We start from the raw sequence: 6,899 nt of genomic DNA on the forward strand, positions 1-6,899 counted from the left end.
GCCAATTCTTCTGCAACACGCACACTTCATTGTGTAGAAGCGGTAACGTTTGTTCACAGGAGTGTAAGTGAGGAGGTGATGCGCGGGCGGGCTGGGCCACTGCAATGTGGTGAAAGAAGGACAGGCATTGTCCACGGGGGATGGCCCCTGGACCCTAGGCTCCTGCTTTTATCCAGACATCTGGGGTGCCCTGATTCACTCTTGACCCAGTAAACAAGGAGCCTAGAATATCTCTGTGAGCAGCCCTGGCCAGGAGCCCTTCACATACTTCTCTCCATTTACATCGTGGGCATGGAGTTCTCTCAGAGATCTTCAAAGTTCTCAGTTCTTCTGGTTTCCATAGTCTTCGTTTTTCTTCATGCCAAGGATGTCACTAACTAAATTAGCCTATGTACGATTAATATGAACATATAGTGTTGATATATTAAAATAATATTAGTATATCATGTTTAACATTTTATTTACATTATATGTACATTTATTTATATAGTATTATTTTATTATAATAAATTAAATTAATAAATATAAATAAGCTATTAATATGAATATATATTACACCTGCGACTCAGGATTTGCCTCCTGGGTGCTCAGCTCTGCCCACTGAGCCAGACTGTTTGCCTGAAAAAATGAAGACTTCAGGGCAAAGGGAAATGTGAGGGAGAGGTGGGCAGAGAAGACCCAACCTGCAGTCACAGTGAAGAATGAGGTGTGTTCTCAAGACCAGCTTGAAGCGCACATTCTTAGTGAGGGGAGTGGGTGCAAACACTGTCGCCCGCCCCGTGCGCCCCGTCTGGAGTGGAGAGGGGAGGAAGCGTCCTCCAGCTATTTCTTCACCGGCTCCTCCTACCTGACACCCTCTACTCCCCAGTCTCTGCTGTGGCACTTGTCTTTTGACACCTGGAGGTGAATTTAACCCTCCCCCACTGTTCTCCTCCCTCCTGTCTCTCTTTTCTTTCCCTTCATTGAGGCTCTCAGGCTTGCTATCAGGTTGGCTGGGGGCCACAGCCAGTCGTAAGCACCTTCCCTGCAGCCAGTGAGCTGGTCTTGCCCCATCTTCCTCCTTTTAGAGCTGTGATAACTGGGTACCTGCTTTCACTAGAGACTTTCCCTGCTGTTATTCTCCCCTCGCCAGGTGGTCGGATGCGCAGGACAACTAAAGGCGACTCTGACTTTCCCCGGGCGTGCATGGTAGCACCTATTGTAGTTTGCTAAGGCTAGCCACCTAAGCACAGGCTGTGCGTTGTTTTAAGATATAGCCCAAAAATACAATAAGAAAAAAACTCCCCTGATAAGGTTGGCGTGACTAAATATATTCAGAACTTCATTGAGCCTATTCTCATACACTCAATTTACTACGGCTTTAGAGGTTTCTAATTTCTACTCAGATTTGCAAAGATTGGTCACTGGGAAATTTATTAGCTGTCATTGTATTCCAGATGGCAGAGTAAACAGGGACTAAAGGTAGAAACACCTGCAAAATACCTAATATGGTCAAAATTGTCCGACTACTTTTAAAATGTTATTGATTAACCACCCAGAAAAATGAGAATGCCAGAGAAAAGTCAAATAGAGACATGTATTCATTCAGCCAAAAAGATGAACGAAGTGAGAGGTGAGGTGAGGAAGCTGGCCCAGTGTGGGCGGTGGGACCAGGCAGCTGTGGCGGCAGCTCTACCACGTCCTTCACGGGGCTGCTCTCTCAGCCCCCCAGACGGGCAACTTTTCTTGGTAAACTCAGTGTAAGGATATCAGCCGTTCATCAGGCACTTCTTTGGCTTCACACGTGAGCAGGACCCTTGTAGCTGCAAGGTTTACAAATTAGATCCTCTGCAGTGGCTAGTCTGTGTTCTGTGCTCTCCTCAACTGAGGCTGCTTCTGGTGTCTATCACAGAACCTATAACACGTCCTGAGTGTCCAGGCTTACAGCGGTGCTGCTTGAGACTGGGCTGTGACATTTCCGGTCTGGCATGTAGCAGGCATTGAATGAATATTTATTGAGGACAAGGAGGCTAAACTGCACAAGCATCTACTCCTAAGCTGCTTCACACAGCTTGTGACTGCAGCTGAGCTCCAGAGACCTCACTGCCTGTGGTGGGGGCTAAAGTTCTCACAGCTTGTTTCATCTGCATGTTGCTTTCCCCCTGATAATGTGATCCTTTTAGCTTCTCCTCCTAGAGTTTTGCATAGACCAGGTGAGAAAGACCAAAGTTGTTCCAGTCTTGTGTCAGGCTTTTAAAGCTCAACTACACTGAAAGCTCATGAGAGGTACAGTATCCCGTGGGGGTGACTTTCAACAAGAGTTGTCACAGTGGCACTAACCTCAACAAGTCTATTCACTTTTTGTATAGAGGTTTTAGTCCAATACTCTGCTCAAAAAGTTCAGAAGGCACACTTTGTGATATTTAAGCCCTTTGCTCTTGCTCTAGGGCAAGATTTCTCAACCTGGGGATTAACGACATTCTGAGCTGGATAACTTTTCGCTGTGGGAGCTGTCCCGTGAGTTCTGTGATGTTGAGCAGCAGCCCTGGCCTCTACCCACTAGCATCTCCTCAGGCGTGACAACCCAGAATGTCTCCGGTTACATCCACTAGTCCTCTGGGGATAGGGGATTGAGGAAAAATTCCTCCAGCTGAAAATTTTTTTCTCAAGTGGCACCAGTAGATTGCAAGGAGAACCAAAACGACACCAACAAAAGACTCACCAAGACTTGCCCAGTGATGGAATTATGACAAACTAAAGAATAGGCTTTCCTTGTGTAGTATCTTCAGGCTATTTTTGGATACTTCTGTGCAGAGCTGACTCGAAGTGCTCCATCCCTTAGTGGTACTTGGCCCAAGGCCCCAAGATGCCTTTACCTAAAGTGTGTGTAATGTCACGTTTGTTTAATATATTCCCCCAGATGTGCCCCTCTGTGTGCCTGCATCAACAGCGTGTATCTACTTAGATTAGACAATGTGAGAAAATAGAATCCTCATTATTTCAAGAGCCTCCAGCGTAACAACGCACAAGGAAGCTAAACTAATTTTACTGATAATAGTGAGACTTTGCTACCAGAATATGTAGTAAATATTAGGAAACAATCTATTTTACAGTAATAATTCAAAATGAAGTTAAAGAAATTTAATCATCATGACTGTTTACCACCAGAATCAGGTAGTGTAGCATGTTAGGTGGTGCAGCAGGGTGAAGATGACAAGACAAATATCTCTAACGTGTTCCCCACTTACTCATCTCTAATATATGGGGCACCACTCAGGGTGCACACGGATGTGCCACCCACACGTCTGGCCCAGAAAACACTCACTGCCCAGCTGCTGGAATGCCATCAACAGGCAACTTCCAGCCAAGATCCCCTCAGGCACCCTCACCCACGCATGGGTCCCTCTCAGGGCTACCACACCCAATGGTCAAGTGCAGAGGGGTAATTACAACAACTGTGATGGCCACATATGCTTCAGAGCCCCCATGGGCTGAGCCAAGGCTTCCTCGGGGCCGGACACCTGCTCAACTATGCCATCTGGCCAATCCTACTCCCTCTCTGCCCTGTCACAGAGGTTGACACCTAAGTTGCACTCTGCTTGCCAAAATCCATGTTAACATTCCCTTCCAGAGAAACTGACTTGTGACGGGGGGAAAGCAGTGATGAGGAGGAATTGGGAGCTAGACTGCTCCACAGTTGGAAGTAGCAAGGACCCCTCCACGGGCTAGGTGGGGCACCCATAGTGTCTGGAATAGGCGATGGTCAGGTGTGCAAACTCTCACAGGTGACAGGGTAGTAATTGCTAGTCACCATCGAAACAAGAAGAGGAGCTTCCGGGTAGAAAGAAAACAGAAAAAGCTGAACCCCCCACCCAGACACAGGATTTTGACAAAGATATTTTCACATGTTGAGGTATGGGGACGTCGTCTGGCTTATACAGGTGTTAACTTGAGTGTTATGCATACTAGAATAGCCTGCGTGTGGCCTATCAAACATACATTGTGCTTCTGCTTTAATTATTAAAGAAAAGAGTGCATTGACCAGAAGTAAAGAATGTCCATGTTAAAAATAAAGATGAAATGCCTCCCTTCCTGGGATGCCAATGCTGAAGCTCCTTCAATAATAAGCCTCATTTCCCAAGTGCCAAGGCCATGCTGACTCTCTGTGTATGAGCTGATCTGTTTTTTGTTTGTTTGTTTTGTTTTTGTTTTTTCCCTGAAACCTTAAAGGAAAGTATCCCTGACTTGTTTAATGTTCTTTGTTCTGACAATATATAAAAGTTTGCTGAAAACCATGTTTACCTGAAACAGGTCATCAGAGCTATCTTAGGGGTTGTCTTCCAGGCTATAGTCCACAGTTTGGCTCAAATCAGATGCTTTTCTATTCCTATTATAGATTGTTTATTGATTATTTTCATCAACAATTTATTAGTTAAAGTAGCCAGGCTCCAAGTCCCAGACGAGGTTAGTCAGCCAACCACCAGAGGTCTGCTAGCCCGTGGGACGTTAGCGCCGTGAGAGGGACCCTAACTTGGTAGTGGAATTCAGGAGGATGCCCCTGAGCGTTGAAGCCCACACTCTTCTGATCCCTGTGAGCCTGCAGAAATGGCCAACCGTCCCTGTGTAGACCAGGTGCCGCCCGTCCATCCTGTTCTTGCAATGAGAATGAGTGCTTGGTCCCTTCTTACTGCTCAACTTCCACCCTTTCAGCTACCAGCCCTAGGGAGAAAGTGGTAACCCCAAAGAACACCCCAAATTGCCTCAGTGCTCATATGAATAGTCGGAGGAAGTAGTTGAAGGAGCAGAAGGAGTGAGATTTCACCAGAGCTGGAAAATTGAGTCCCGATGCGTCACCTGTGAGTAACGACCCCAGCTGCCACCATCCCTTTTGCCTTCCAGGTGTAGGGGGTCTGTGGGATCCTTGCTAAGTCTATTTTTCGTCATTCCCGGCCCTTCCCTATCATCACCCCTTCACCTTGAAACATGTTCAAGAAATTTGATTAAAAAGAAAATGTGTTCAGCTACATCCAGTGGAAAACCTGCTATTACGGGTATTAAGAACAAGTAGAACCATTCCCAGACATTGAACCATGGCTTCATCCAATCGTGCCTAAGAAGGAACCAGTTAAAAGAGTGGTATGCTATGAACAGAAAGAAATCTTTACAGTGACTGGAGAGTTATTCTATTTAGAAAAAGAGAGGGTCTTTTTATCCAACCCCAAGGTTATTCCACACAGAAAGAGATAAAGGGGGGGTGGGGGGCGCGGGGGTAAAAAAAAAGAAAGAGATAAAAAAAGACCCCTTTTCCACACCAACAGGTGGATAAAGGAGCCATCAAATTTGTACTCAAAGGAGTTGATATCACGTGTCTACGCTTAGCTTCTCGAGGAGCTAAGCTTTGCTCCGCTGCAGTAGATAGGATTGTTGCAATCGAGGCAGAAGGAAAACAGCTTGCTCTGGGTGCTGCAGTCGTGAAGATGTCTGCAGATGATGCTGAGAAAGTCAACACAGCAACTGGCATTGAAACATGTATTATATAAAAGGTGGGCTGTGGCACGTAAAAGCATATAAGTAAGTCTCAGATGGAATGCACTTGGGCTCCACATGGATGTGGTGCAATATCTGTGTTTGTGTGTGTGTGTGACAGCATGACTACAACGTCCCTGTGATTATGCTGAATAAATTCTACACATGCAGAAAAGAGAACCCAACAAATAAACAACTGTTGCCGCCTTGCTCGGAAAGAGTGCAGACCAGCTGCCCCTGTGTCCTCTCCTGGCCATCAGGCTATAACTCTCCCAAAAGAGCTTCATGACCCAGCCAGTGTGCTGGTGGGACTGCGAGAAGACAAATGGGACTGAATTCTCAGTGTGTCACCTGAGATGCCCTCATGGGAGCGTCTGGACAGGACCGAGCATGGAAGAGTCAAGTGTAGGGGCACTGAACTGGCTGGAGGGTTTTCCTCTCGACATCCCTGCGGAGTCAGAGCTGTCTCAGCCCTTCATGGTGGAGAAGGGAGACGATGAGACGCCTCAGCCCCTACACATGGACAGGCAGCTCCCGGCTCTTGCGGACTTCCAAAGCCTCATGCTAAGAACTGACTTGCAATAACTTTGTTTTTGTCATTAATGTACTAGATATTTTTAGTAGCATTAATCTGAAAACGGGTTATTACCACCGATGTCAGTAATGGAATTAGCTGCGCTAGAGATAACCTACAGTTTAACCTAAAGTTTACAACGAAGTTTTCGCCTCAAAGTTTTAAGGAATTCAAGACGAGACTAGAATAAGACAAGACACCACAGAAACTGCTTGGTGACTGGGCTTTATATTCACTTTAAAGAAAATTATCTCTAAAAACTTAGAAACGTTTAATTATGCATATTGTTATTAGCATGAAGGTGAGAGATAGAAATGAAATATGAACCTAGATATGCTTATAGCAGTGTTATGTGGTTCTGTGGAAAGCTTTCTGCAGTGTTCTCAAATAGCAGTGGAAAACCCCAAAGCAGGAAATCGTGACACCTCAAAGTCATGCTGTTACCCGACAAAAGCAAGCTGCAAGTCAACACACAGTATTTAAGACAAGTAAAAATGAAACTTTATTATCTGTGAGTAAATAAAAGTATATTTGAAAAAATTTTTTTAAGTTGTCAGAATATATACAAATGAACAATGGATACATTGATACGTGTGAACGAGAAATTGTACTTTTACTCTGAAGTATTCACGGTTTTTTTTGTGTGTACTTGGAACTCAGGATGAACTTGAACAAGAGTATACACTGTTTGTATTTAAAAACACGCGCACACATGCACAATTTTACATGTGATAACAGAAATGTCTTGTCATACAGCCTAGAGTCAAGTCAAATAGTAAGTTACGTGGAAGAGAATGGGTTTTTATTTAAGGATTAGAGA

At 45.1% G+C, this 6,899-nt stretch overlaps 1 pseudogene; it reads left to right on the forward strand.

The window, feature by feature from the left end:
* The first annotated feature begins 4,962 nt into the window (after positions 1–4,962).
* LOC132419394 (malignant T-cell-amplified sequence 1-like) lies at positions 4,963–6,572 on the forward strand (annotated as a pseudogene).
* The last annotated feature ends 327 nt before the right edge of the window (positions 6,573–6,899 follow it).

This window comes from Delphinus delphis, unplaced genomic scaffold (assembly GCF_949987515.2).
Source record: "Delphinus delphis unplaced genomic scaffold, mDelDel1.2 scaffold_84, whole genome shotgun sequence".
Classification (NCBI taxonomy): Eukaryota; Metazoa; Chordata; class Mammalia; order Artiodactyla; family Delphinidae; genus Delphinus; species Delphinus delphis.